This window comes from Neofelis nebulosa, chromosome 6 (assembly GCF_028018385.1).
Source record: "Neofelis nebulosa isolate mNeoNeb1 chromosome 6, mNeoNeb1.pri, whole genome shotgun sequence".
NCBI classification, from domain to species: domain Eukaryota; kingdom Metazoa; phylum Chordata; class Mammalia; order Carnivora; family Felidae; genus Neofelis; species Neofelis nebulosa.
The window spans coordinates 108,828,134-108,842,167 of NC_080787.1; the positions used below are offsets into that span (position 1 = coordinate 108,828,134).

Genomic DNA, 14,034 nt, shown 5'->3' on the forward strand with positions numbered 1-14,034 from the left:
GTGAGAAGACCATGAAGGAAAGGGATTCTTTCCAGACACGGATCTGCTGGTGTCATTATCTTGGACTTCTCAGCCTCAGAACTATGAGAAATAAGTGTCTGCTGTTTATAACCCACCCAGTCTGTGCAGCCTTGTGTTAACAGCCTGATTGGACGAAGACAAATACTCCTCCATCTTCCTTCTGCCATTATTTCATCAAAAATATTGGCCCATGAAAAAAACAAAGCAGTTTTCAGTGCAGATTACACTTCCTTCATCTGCAGTTGCACAAATTTTATTTGCATTTGCATCTGTAGCGGCAAAACTGCTTCAAGTTAAAACAATTTGAAGGGCAGCCCAGCTCCTTAGCTCCCTGTGTGATCACTTGTGGGTTTTGTTGCTATTGAATTGCAGTTCAACTTCTCCCTCTGCCCAGAGCACCTGTTTTCACTCTCTCACAGGCATTGTTTCTGAGGGCAGTTCTCAGCCCTCATGCCAATCTTAGTCTGTGTCCTGGCAGAACCCAAAGTAAAATATTTATGAAATGATTTCAATTAAAGCAGCTTGGGGACCCAATAAAAGAACAGCACTAGGGCAGAACTGGCTGAGGGCAGAGTTTGGTGGAATATGTGTGCAGCTGGGGCCCCTGGCTGCCCACCTACCCCAAGTGGTGCCAGGGAACTGGTTCTGGGTGGTGTCTGGAAATATGCAGGAACATTTTTCTTTGTCACAATATATCAGGGTAGGAAGGCACCAAGGGTCCTAGACATTTTCTGTTGTAATGATCGTTCCCCAACCCGAGAACATTTCTGAATCCTGCACAGATTTCTGATGTTACTGTAGATATTCATAGCTCTGAAAATTTGGGATAAGTATCTTATTGTTTCCTTGATTCCATTTGGTGTAACAACTCAAAATTTTTTAGCCATTTTCATAACCACTTACATGCATTTACCATGTACTTGAAAAATGATTCTATCCTATTTTGTTGTGTTCAGAAATTTATCAAGACACTTACAATTAAAAAAAATAACATTGCTGATAACAATGCTTTATATACATGAATTACAAAGGCAATGTGTCTCCTGTATGCATACGTAGTAGTTGCATTTGTGGTGATTCTGCTCATAGAGGCAAGATTTGGCTACTTATTATGCTTTGTAGTGGTATAATACCTGTTTGTTTCATATTTACATACACATTATTTTATTTTGTTACATATAATTCTTTTTTTTTTAATTTTTTTTTCAACGTTTTTTATTTATTTTTGGGACAGAGAGAGACAGAGCATGAACGGGCGAGGGGCAGAGAGAGAGGGAGACACAGAATCGGAAACAGGCTCCAGGCTCCGAGCCATCAGCCCAGAGCCTGACGCGGGGCTCGAACCCACAGACCGCGAGATCGTGACCTGGCTGAAGTCGGACGTTTAACCGACTGCGCCACCCAGGCGCCCCTGTTACATATAATTCTTTATAATTAGGGAAATATATTAGTTTTTTTAATCACGTGTAGTTTTTTTTCATGTTGTCTAAGATTTTTATCTCAGGAATATAAAGGTATTACAATTATCTTAAGTAAAAAGGAAATCACAAGGCAATACCTTAAATGCACTAGAATGTCTAAAATTTTTTTTTAAATGCACCAAAATGTCTCAGTGTTGGTAAGCATGTGGAGCAAATGGAAATCTTTCACACTGCTCCTGGGAGTGTAAAATGGTCTGAGTACTTCGGAGAACTCAAATTTCTTGTAAAGTAAGATTCAAGAAATGTAAACAATGAAGTGAATGATACATTTACTCTATGACCTAGTTCTTTTATTCCTAGGTATTATGCAAGAGATTAAAAACATGTATATCCAAAAATAATCTTGTACAAGAATACTCATAGCATCTTTATTTGTAATTGTCCCAAATAGGAAACCACTTAAGTGTCCATCAACTGGTAAAAGGACAAATTGTATTATGCTTACAGAAAAAAAAATACTAGTCAGTAATCAAAAGGAATGAACCACTGGTACACAGAAAATATGAATGAATCTCAACCTACTATGTTTAACTATAGATAATTTGAGTAAGAAAATCAAAGCAATACTTGCCTCTGACGGATGGGAGATTTACTTGACAGGTAACTTGTAAACTTTCTGGATTGAGGAAAATATATAAATTTCACAAAATCCATCATCTACACACTTAACATGCATGAATCTTTAGTATGCAAATTACTCCTCAATTTGAAGAAGGAGTGTTGTGAAAAAAGAGGGGAAATAAACAACCAAACAGGGGAGGGAAATTATGGAGCTGAGAACTGTTTTCCTAAGATAAAGGAAGCTCCGCAACGTCCTGTAAAGGATGAAGAAGCACTAAAGGAATCTACTGACAAGAAGAGACCTGGGGTGACAATAAGGAGGCTTCTGGGTCACAGAAACCTGAGACCTTAGGCAGAAGGAGATTCATGGTCACGAGCAGGAGTGGCCAATGTCAGACAACAGACACCTGTACTGCACACTACACTGTTATGAGAGACGTGTTAGTGGAGGCCTGCAATGCCCAAGAAGGCCGATCATGGGCTAGACTGGGAGAATCTTCCTCCACTGACATGTGGACACTTAGCTTCTTTGTCAGGGCATCTGAAAGAGGAATAAGAGGGAAGATCTGTGGGAGGAAAGTAATAGCTCTAACAGTGATTTTAAAATTATTTTTACCTCAAGTTAGTGATTTCACACTGGAGGAGACAAGTGAATTTTAATCCATATGTTTATTTATGTATTTTGATAGTGAAAAGGAGGATTGAAGGATAAGAAGAGACTGGTTATAGAAAACAGAAAATAATCCTTTTTTTTCTTTTTGGCACATACGGCAGGGTCATGGTGTGGAAGCCTTTTACTGAGTGGTAGGAGAATAAAGTATGATAATGTAATTAATGACTTTTCCTACAATCATACTTTAGAAATATTAAATGTTAGCAATATCCAACGAACATCAGGGTCTGTGCTGGAATAAGTGAGATTGATGCAGGCAGGGTCAGAGAACCCAGTGGAAGGTCCCACAGAACCAGCCCTTGGCCTCATGCAGGATTGAATTCCAATGTGAACTAGAGAATGTGGAAACAGAATTTCCTGAGTAGCATAAGTTACAGACAGAGAAAACAGTTGGAGTGCCTGGGAGACTCAGAAAGGAGAGGAGAATGAGTCTCCTCTTTCTTTGGGGTTAGGAGTTTATATTAGAAAAGGACATAGGGCTCACGTTCTTTCAGGAATTCAATCAATCGAAGGCGAGTGTCAGGCGAACCGTAGGTATTGTTGCATAAAGTACCAAAGGCAGGAATGTTGCGGCCAGTGTCAGTTGAGGTTTGTTTGAAATTGATGTACTGGAATGTGTTCAAGATCTGGCTCTTCTTGGGTGTTATTAGGTGTTTGGGGCCTAGTACAAAACTCAGAGAATGATAAACTTTTTCGCTTCCCCCTGGAAGTGGGAACATGGCTTGTTTGGCATATTCAGAGCAAAATACAGAAGATGAGTAAATGGGGTCTAACAGAAAAAAAAATAGAGATGGAGGCTTTCTAAACTGAAGACCCTTCATTTCCCTACTTCATCTCCCTGCTATGAGATTTTTATCCTCCTCATTCTTATAGAGGGGGTTGGAGGTGAAGGCATCATCTTCTGTAACTTCTTCAAGCTGAAAGGGGTTGTAGACTCTGTCTATTGGAGGCATAAAAATCCCAACCCATCTGATTAAATGAAAGTCTCCTATTTATAAGTTGTCGGTCTTAGAAGAATATATGAGGCCTCCTCACAGGAATAGGATATTTAGATTTGGAAGCCGCGCAGCAACAATAGCATCTACAGCAAAGGAAGATTCCTGTTGTAATTATTATTTGTAAAAAACAAGCCAGTTGGAGTAGGAACAGAAACAAAGACAATATTTCCAGAAGGCTAATGGGCATAGAGTATTAATAGGCCATATTTAGAATCAGTATATATATATATATATATATATATATATATATATATAGAACATTAACTCTTTACCTAATTATAGTGGTTAAATTAAAGCAGCCCAGCCTCTTGTGACAAAGTATGGGGAGGCAGTTTGACCTTGATCACATCCTACAGACTGACAAGAGCATATCAAGCTTTCCTTATTTCTTCATGTATACAACTGCTTCTATCTGTAAATCATTCAGCCTCTGGATTATACAGAGGTTTATTCTTTCAAAGAGGCATACTTGAGTAGACTTGTTTTATAATGTCCTTAAAGAGTGAACTAAAAGGTCTTTATTGTCTTTATCAAGCAGTAGAGTAGCTTGGTTCAAGTCTTGCCACACCCCAAGAGTTACATCAGGGGTGTCAAGGAGGATGGCCTGATATTTTCACAATCTCCCTCCAGTTAGCCATTGATGTCCTTTGGCCTCTAAAACTCATTGAACTTCATGTGGGGTCATTATATCCAGATGCTGTCCTAGAATAAGTGTATTAGCTTCTTCAACTAGCAAGGCAGTTGTAGCTTTTTCTTGCAAACATCCTGGCCACCCACCCTCTGCTACTGGGTCTAGCTGTTTGGAGAAGGAGACTACTTGACTGAGAACAGAGTCCAGCTTTTGGGCTAGGACACCCAAGTGATTCCTGTTCTATGCCCTATATATAGGGTAAAGTAACATTGACCAAGGCAACTTCTTACTAGATATGTTATTTTTTCCTGAGGCAAGGAAAAAAAGAGAGCAAAAATAAACTATTGGGACTTCATCAAGATAAAATTCTTCTGAACAGCCAAGGAAATAATCAACAAAATTCAAAGGTAACCTTCACAATGAGAGAAGATATTTGCAAATGACATACCTGATAAATGGTTAGTATCCAAAATGCGTAAAGAACTTACACAACTCAACACTCAAAAACACAAATAATCCAGTTAGAAAAAGGGCAGAAGACAGGCATAGACTTTTTTCTAAACCTCACAGATGACCTACTGACACATGAAGAGTTGTTCAACATCACTCATCATCAGGGTAATGCAGATCAAAACTACAATGACGTGTCACCTCACATCAGTCAGAATGGCTAAAAATAACAACACAGGAATCAACACATGTTGTGAGGATGAGGAGAGAGGGAAACCCTTTTCCACTGTTGGTTGGAATGAAAAGTGGCAAAGCCACTGTGGAAATCAGTGCGGAGGTTCAGGAGAAAGTTAAAAATAGTACTACCCTATGATAGATCTATCACACTACTAGGTATTTATGCAAAGGAGACAAAAGTACTGATTGGAAGGGACAAATGCACCCTGCTATTTATAGCAGCATTATCAACAATAACCATCTATGAAAATAGTCCAATTGTCCATTGACTGATGAATGGATAAAGAATGTATGTATAGACATACAATAGAATACTACTCAGCCATAATAACGAATGAAATTTTGCCATTTGCAACCATGTAAATACAGCTAAAGAGCATAATGCTAAGCCACATAAGTCAATCAGAGAAAGACAAATACCAAATGATTTCACACATATTTAGAGCTTAATTTTTTGTGTTTAGTTATTTTTCTGCACTCTTAGTGCAGAGCCAGACATGGGGCTTGAACTCACAAACAGTGAGATCATGATCTGAGCTGAAAACAAGAGTTGGGCACCTAACTGACTCAACCACCCAAGTGCCCTACATATGTAGAATTTAAGAAACAAAATAGATGAAAATAGAGGGATGAAAAGAGAGAGGCCAACTGGGACACAGACTTTTAAGTATAGAGAACAAACTGATGTTTACTGGAGGGGAGGTGTGCAAGGGAATGTGTTAAATGGGTGATGGGTATTAAAGGGTGCACTAGTAGTGAGAGCACAGGGTGTTGTATGTAACTGATGAAACACTAAATTTTACATGTGAAACTCACATACACTGTATGTGAACCAACTGGAATTTATATAAAAACTTGGAAAAAACAAAGTTCTAGAACAAGAGCAGTACTTAATTTTTCTTTGATTTCTTTGAAGGCTTGGTGGCAGCTGTCATCCCATTCTAATGGAGCCAAATTGTTCCCCTGCATGTCTTTATAAAGGAGCCTAGCTGTGAGGCTAAACCCAGGGATCCAGATCCAGTGATGGCATACCATTCTAGAAGCATGTATGGATCCTTCTTCATGATGGCACCTTTCTTTATGGAATCCCTTCAGCTTCCTCACATCAAGAGGAATTTCTTTTATTTAAATTGTTCCATATATTTTATGATGAAAAACAAGGGAAAAGAAGTACATTCCCTACTTATCTGAAAGGGTTGTGAAAGGGAGGAGTGATATTGATATGAACTTTATTCTGAATTATCATATGATACACATATATTACCATTTTTTTAAATGTAGTCCCTTTTGTCAAGCACAGTGTGTATTCCTCAGACTGTCTGTTCTAGTGAGTATGCATTATGTTAAATTTAAATATTTCTTTTGATCATGAAACAACACTACAGCCCTCTTTCAACCTAACTGAGTAAATTAAGCTGCGCTTACTAGTGCCATCTGGAAATGAAAAATCTACTGCACTTTTAGCCAACATTACTGTTCTGCAATTGTGGCCATCTCCGGGGACAAATGGGGCAAAAACAAAAACAAACAAAAAACATAAAAATTTATCCCCTCTCTTCCTGACCACTTCCTCAACTTTTGTCTCCCCTACACAAAATGCCTGATTTGCTTACTCTTTGGTATCCTCAGCTAGTTTTGAGGCTTTTTTTTGGTCCAGTGTTTTAAATGCTTTAAATATAGGTTTAAAGTGTTTAATGCCACCATACTGGAACCACAAAATGAATGAGAGTTGATTTATCTTTTAAATTTTTACTTATTTTTTAAAGTTTTTATTTTAATTCCAGTTAGATAACATATAGTGCTATATTAGTTTCAGGTGTACAATATAATAATTCAACACTTCCATACATCATCTGGTGATAAATGAGAGTTTAGACTCTAAGATATTATGGAACTTTCAGCAATCATTTCTGTTATTGAGGAAGCATTAACAATAGAAGAGTAGCAGCATTTAAGATCAATAACACAAGTATATATAGAGGGAATTTGAATAGAACTTAGATATTTATCCTTTATGGCCATTCTATTTAACCACAAACTGACTGGATAGAGTGTGAACCCCTGAAAAAGAGAACACAAAACTGATTCTGAAAAGCCAACCCCAGGACCTCGCTCTCTCCCTGTGATATAGTGGTATGAAAAGTTTGCAAATGGTGGCCTATTTCAGGAGAATAATAACAGGAAGTGTTGAATGATATTTGGATATGTATCAGATTTGTGTCAAGCATATGATGGTAGAATTTGCGAAAGTGTCTAATGTTGCAAAGTAAATCTATTTACTACATACAGATGTGGATTTCTTCCCTCCACTTCTCAACTGTTCACACTAAACCTATTCTCAATACCATTTCTTAAGAAACAACGGCAATATTTAAAGACCCCAAGAGTAGTACTAATGAAGTAGAAGCAACTGAGGCCATTGTGTTAGTGATCTATAGCCTTAAGAGTATCATGAGTAGGGCAGCAAGCAAATTCATCTTTGTTTTCTGATGTTACTGTAGACTTTGAACTCTACTCAGCAGCACTGAGTAGCACTGTAACTCTTTAGAATCTAACACCCATTTTTTGTGGTAAAAACCTCAGGGCTTGTCACCAGTTTGTTGTATGATATACTGGTCAGTTACTGATTCTGAGTGAGTTATTGATTATTGCAACTCTGCTAATTGGTGAATCATTGGATCTCTTCATGGAAACTTACCTTTGAACTGTTTCTCTCTCCATCCAGCAGCAACAATTATTCTTCTCACTGACATTGATACCAGAAGTTAACTCTTCTTTTTAACGAACTCCTTTTGGTGAGTAGTTTCAATCTTGATTGGGGGTGGACATTTTTTGGATTCTCTTTCTAGGTTCTTTGGCTGATATGGTAATTAAATTGGCATAAAACAGATTAATAGGTGAAAAACAAGTTTAATTACCTGTGTATGGCAGCACCATAAGACAGGTAAAGTCAGAGACAGTCCTGCAAGGGGAATAAAATTGAGGCTTGTATACCCCTAAAGAGAAGGGATACAAGGGTTAGGAATTCAAAGAGGAGGAAGACAATTCACAGGAACATGTGAGGAGCACATACTGGGTAAACAGATGTGTGTCCTGCCATGCAGTTGAGTCTTACTGACATAAAAATATGTCTCTGGTAATAACTTTCTTCCTGGTACAGACTCCCTATGAAAATTGTTTTAAGCTGTCAAGGAAAAGATAAAAAGCTTTCTGAGTTTCCTATGTCTGTGTTACTTCCTGCTCAAAACAACTACCTGCTAGAGCCATACATTTAGGGGTGATATACTCTGCTCCCCTTCACGTCTCTGAACTGTATTCATTATGCAGTCTCAGGTTTTGGTGATTTTTCTAAACACTACGCTAGATATATAAAGATATCAGCTCATATACATGCAACAAAAATATTCTGTGTCTCTCTTTCTATGATTGTCAATCAACTTAGCCATTATATGGTTCCAAAATATTTATTTAGAGGTTTAAGAACATAATGACACATAATGAATCATGACTCTAGTGTTTATACTAGGTTCTAATATAAGAGGAATGTAAAAGCTTAGAATTTATAGTATTGTAATATCTGAATGACAGATTAGTTCAGTTTGGGTTCCCTTGTACCAGTTTTTCTGATCACACTAAATTTTTCCATAAGGTCTAAACACTTTACTTCCCTAGAAAGAGACCATTGATGGTATGTCCCTTTTTGTCTTCTTGTTTTGTTACTTTATTTCCTGGTAACACAGCAAAATTAGAGGAGAAAGCGTGTCCTGTTATTATTATGTTCACACATCTCCACAGAAGATCCAGCAGCCGGAGACTCTTCTTCATCACATCTCCTTCTTCCCTGGTCTCCCTTGTAAGCGAACTCTTTTGGCCACAAAATTATTTTGATGTCTTTTCCCCACTTTAAAGTATATACACATCCTCCGCCCCATTTCCCAAGGGATTGTAATTGCAATGTCACTTCCTTTAGATATGAGAGTCCTTTCTCCTTGGCCACCTGGTCATAAAGGCAAATTCCCTTATTTTCAGTGTATTTCCTGGTACTCCTGCATATCAAGAATTAGACGCTGACAGATGTTTCAGTCAACTTCGACTGAGTGTGTATCACCTTCATTCTAATTGCACACCTGTTGTGTAATAGCTTCAACATTCTACACTGGGTAATGTTACATATGTCACATGCCACGGTTGCTTCCCATCCAATGTGCAGTCAGGTAGGGCTCAGATCAGGGCATATGCATCCCCCCTGAAGCCTTCTCTACCCATTTGTCTACACCAAGGAACATGTATGCCATTTGATTCAGGGGAGCCGCTGGGCAGCAAGACCATGATGAATCTCCAACCCAGATGCATTTTTTACAATATTTCTCCCCAGGAACACAAAATAGAAGATACTGGTTTTTTCTACCTTTGTGAAAAGATGATAAGGAACCAACATTCACTCCCCAACATTCCTGTATCTTTCATACAAGTCTTTCATAACTTTTTATCTCACCATTAGAAGTCATTCTGTATTTTCCACATTTTTATTGGCAATGATCATTCCTCCATCTAAACTTAAGAACCAAATACGTATTTTTATTTCTTATTTGTTAAAGTTGACTTATTTCTATTTAGACAGAGAGAGCATGAGCAGTGGATGGGGCAGATAGAGACAGGGAGAGAGAGAATCCCAACTCACACTGTCCGTTTACAGCCCAGCTTGACACCGGATCTCATGAACAGTGAGAACATGATCTGAGCTGAAATCTAGAGTCCCATGCTTAACCGGCCCAGCCACCCAGGCAACCCCGGCATATGTATTTTTAAATGTATTCTAAACTGACCTCCCTATCTTTACTAACAGTTGATACTTAACTACCTGGTTGTTGATTAAATTTTCATGTGGGAATCACATAAATTCTGTTAGGCATTTAAAAATTTGTTGCACCTCACGTCATATTTCTGGTTACATTTTAATAGCATCATGATGAAGTCATGCTTGTACAAAACATGTTTACTTGTTCTGATTGATTGCAATCAATGTTTGCTCTTTGATATTCCAAATGTCACCCTTTGGTCACTAGCAGTCCTCATTTTGATCTCTTTAAACCCTGAGTACCTCTTCTGATAGCAACATGATCTTGTTTACTTTATTAGAAGATCATAATGTTACAGGCTTGTTTTTACTTTTTTAAGACTTGGAACTGGTTGTACTAACGAGCCACTTCTTTATATGCAAGTTAATATTACGGCCCAATGTGGTATCAAGGTGTAAATTAGGTTTTTCCTCTTGAACACTGAGGATAGTACCGAAGATACTCCTTAAATAACTCTTGTGACAGAAGAACTCATCTCCTGTCTCTTCCTCCACCCTTCACTGTCTGGACCCCAACTTTCTTCCTTGTCTGTGAATTCATGTTGATGATTCCAACCAATTTTTACCTTTCAAAATTTCCTTTGTAAAGAGAGGCTAACAATTCTACGTATTCCAGTAAGAGTTGACTGTCAAAATATATTTTAAATATTATTTCCTTTTTTCTTCTTTTAAGCCATTTTTTAAATGTTTATTTATTTATTTTTCTTTTTTTTTTAATATATGAAATTTACTGTCAAATTGGTTTCCATACAACGCCCAGTGCTCATCCCAAAAGGTGCCCTCCTCAAAACGCATCACCCACCCTACCCTCCCTCCCACCCCCCATCAACCCTCAGTTTGTACTCAGTTTTTAACAGTCTCTTATGCTTTGGCTCTCTCCCACTCTAACCTCTTTTTTTTTTTTTCCTTCCCCTCTCCCATGGTTTCTGTTACGTTTCTCAGGATCCACATAAGAGTGAAACCATATGGTATCTGTCTTTCTCTGTATGGCTTATTTCACTTAGCATCACACTCTCCAGTTCCATCCACGTTGCTACAAAAGGCCATATTTCATTTTTTCTCATTGCCACGTAGTATTCCATTGTGTATATAAACCACAATTTCTTTATCCATTCATCAGTTGATGGACATTTAGGCTCTTTCCATACTTTGGCTATTGTTGAGAGTGCTGCTATAAACATTGGGGTACAAGTGCCCCTATGCATCAGTGCTCCTGTATCCCTTGGATAAATTCCTAGCAGTGCTATTGCTGGGTCATAGGGTAGGTCTATTTTTAATTTTCTGAGGAACCTCCACACTGCTTTCCAGAGCGGCTGCACCAATTTGCATTCCCACCAACAGTGCAAGAGGGTTCCCGTTTCTCCACATCCTCTCCAGCATCTATAGTCTCCTGATTTGTTCATTTTGGCCACTCTGACTGGCGTGAGGTCATATCTGAGTGTGGTTTTGATTTGTATTTCCCTGATAAGAAGCGACGTTGAACATCTTTTCATGTGCCTGTTGGCCATCCGGATGTCTTCTTTAGAGAAGTGTCTATTCATGTTTTCTGCCCATTTCTTCACTGGGTTATTTGTTTTTCGGGTGTGGAGTTTGTTGAGCTCTTTATAGATTTTGGATACTAGCCCTTTGTCCAATATGTCATTTGCAAATATCTTTTCCCATTCCGTTGGTTGCCTTTTAGTTTTGTTGGTTGTTTCCTTTGCTGTGCAGAAGCTTTTTATCTTCATAAGGTCCCAGTAATTCACTTTTGCTTTTAATTCCCTTGCCTTTGGGGATGTGTCGAGTAAGAGATTGCTACGGCTGAGGTCAGAGAGGTCTTTTCCTGCTTTCTCCTCTAAGGTTTTGATGGTTTCCTGTCTCACATTCAGGTCCTTTATCCATTTTGAGCTTATTTTTGGGAATGGTGTGAGAAAGTGGTCTAGTTTCAACCTTCTGCATGTTGCTGTCCAGTTCTCCCAGCACCATTTGTTAAAGAGACTGTCTTTTTTCCATTGGATGTTCTTTCCTGCTTTGTCAAAGATGAGTTGGCCATACGTTTGTGGGTCTAGTTCTGGGGTTTCTATTCTATTGCATTGGTCTATGTGTCTGTTTTTGTGCCAATACCATGCTGTCTTGATGATTACAGCTTTGTAGTAGAGGCTAAAGTCTGGGATTGTGATGCCTCCTGGTTTGGTCTTCTTCTTCAAAATTACTTTGGCTATTCTGGGCCTTTTGTGGTTCCATATGAATTTTAGGATTGCTTGTTCTAGTTTCGAGAAGAATGCTGGCACAATTTTGATTGGGATTGCATTGAATGTGTAGATAGCTTTGGGTAGTATTGACATTTTGACAATATTTATTCTTCCAATCCATGAGCAGGGAATGTCTTTCCATTTCTTTAAATCTTCTTCAATTATCTTCATAAGCTTTCTATAGTTTTCAGCATACAGATCTTTTACATCTTTGGTTAGATTTATTCCTAGGTATTTTATGCTTCTTGGTGCAATTGTGAATGGGATCAGTTTCTTTATTTGTCTTTCTGTTGCTTCATTGTTAGTGTATAAGAATGCAACTGATTTCTGTACATTGATTTTGTATCCTGCAACTTTGCTGAATTCATGTATCAGTTCTAGCAGACTTTTGGTGGAGTCTATCGGATTTTGCATGTATAATATCATGTCATCTGCAAAAAGCGAAAGCTTGACTTCATCTTTGCCAATTTGGATGCCTTTGATTTCCTTTTGTTGTCTGATTGCTGATGCTAGAATTTCCAGCACTATGTTAAACAACAACAGCAGTGAGAGTGGGCATCCCTGTCGTGTTCCTGATCTCAGGGAAAAAGCTCTCAGTTTTTCCCCGTTGAGGATGATGTTAGCTGTGGGCTTTTCATAAATGGCTTTTATGATCTTTAGGTATGTTCCTTCTATCCCGACTTTCTCAAGGTTTTTATTAAGAAAGGGTGCTGGATTTTGTCAAAGGCCTTTTCTGCATCGATTGACAGGATCATATGGTTCTTACCTTTTCTTTTATTAATGTGATGTATCACGTTGATTGATTCGCGAATGTTGAACCAGCCCTGCATCCCAGGAATGAATCCCACTTGATCATGGTGAATAATTCTTTTTATATGCCATTGAATTCGATTTGCTAGTATCTTATTGAGAATTTTTGCATCCATATTCATCAGGGATATTGGCCTGTAGTTCTCTTTTTTTACTGGGTCTCTGTCTGGTTTAGGAATCAAAGTAATACTGGCTTCATAGAATGAGTCTGGAAGTTTTCCTTCCCTTTCTATTTCTTGGAATAGCTTGAGAAGGATACGTATTATCTCTGCTTTAAACGTCTGGTAGAACTCCCCTGGGAAGCCATCTGGTCCTGGACTCTTATTTGTGGGGAGATTTTTGATAACCGATTCAATTTCTTCGCTGGTTATGGGTCTGTTCAAGCTTTCTATTTCCTCCTGATTGAGTTTTGGAACAGTGTGGGTGTTTAGAAATTTGTCCATTTCTTCCAGGTTGTCCAATTTGTTGGCATATAATTTTTCATAGTATTCCCTGATAATTGTTTGTATCTCTGAGGGATTGGTTGTAATAATTCCATTTTCATTCATGATTTTATCTATTTGGGTCATCTCCCTTTTCTTTTTGAGAAGCCTGGCTAGAGGTTTGTCAATTTTGTTAATTTTTTCAAAAAACCAACTCTTGGTTTCGTTGATCTGCTCTACAGTTTTTTAGATTCTATATTGTTTATTTCTGCTCTGATCTTTATTATTTCTCTTCTTCTGCTGGGTTTAGGCTGCCTTTGCTGTTCTGCTTCTATTTCCTTTAGGTGTGCTGTTAGATTTTGTATTTGGGATTTTTCTTGTTTCTTGAGATAGGCCTCGATTGCAATGTATTTTCCTCTCAGGACTGCCTTCGCTGCGTCCCAAAGCGTTTGGATTGTTGTATTTTCATTTTCGTTTGTTTCCATATATTTTTTAATTTCTTCTCTAATTGCCTGGTTGACCCACTCATTCTTTAGTAGGGTGTTCTTTAACCTCCATGCTTTTGGAGGTTTTCCAGACTTTTTCCTGTGGTTGATTTCAAGCTTCATAGCATTGTGGTCTGAAAGTATGCATGGTATAATTTCAATTCCTGTAAACTTAT

At 38.2% G+C, this 14,034-nt stretch overlaps 1 protein-coding gene across 5 annotated transcripts in view; it reads left to right on the forward strand.

The window, feature by feature from the left end:
- Window positions 1–5,979: 5,979 nt before the first annotated feature.
- The window catches only part of LOC131514739 (amine sulfotransferase-like), a 39,901-nt gene continuing 31,846 nt past the window's right edge, over window positions 5,980–14,034 (forward strand). For 2 of the 5 annotated variants that reach the window (XM_058735045.1, XM_058735048.1), the window contains exons 1-2: window positions 5,980–6,098; window positions 7,778–7,847. The gene's annotated coding sequence lies outside the window, so the exon portion shown is untranslated. The other 3 variants (XM_058735044.1, XM_058735047.1, XM_058735046.1) reach the window with 2 other exon arrangements.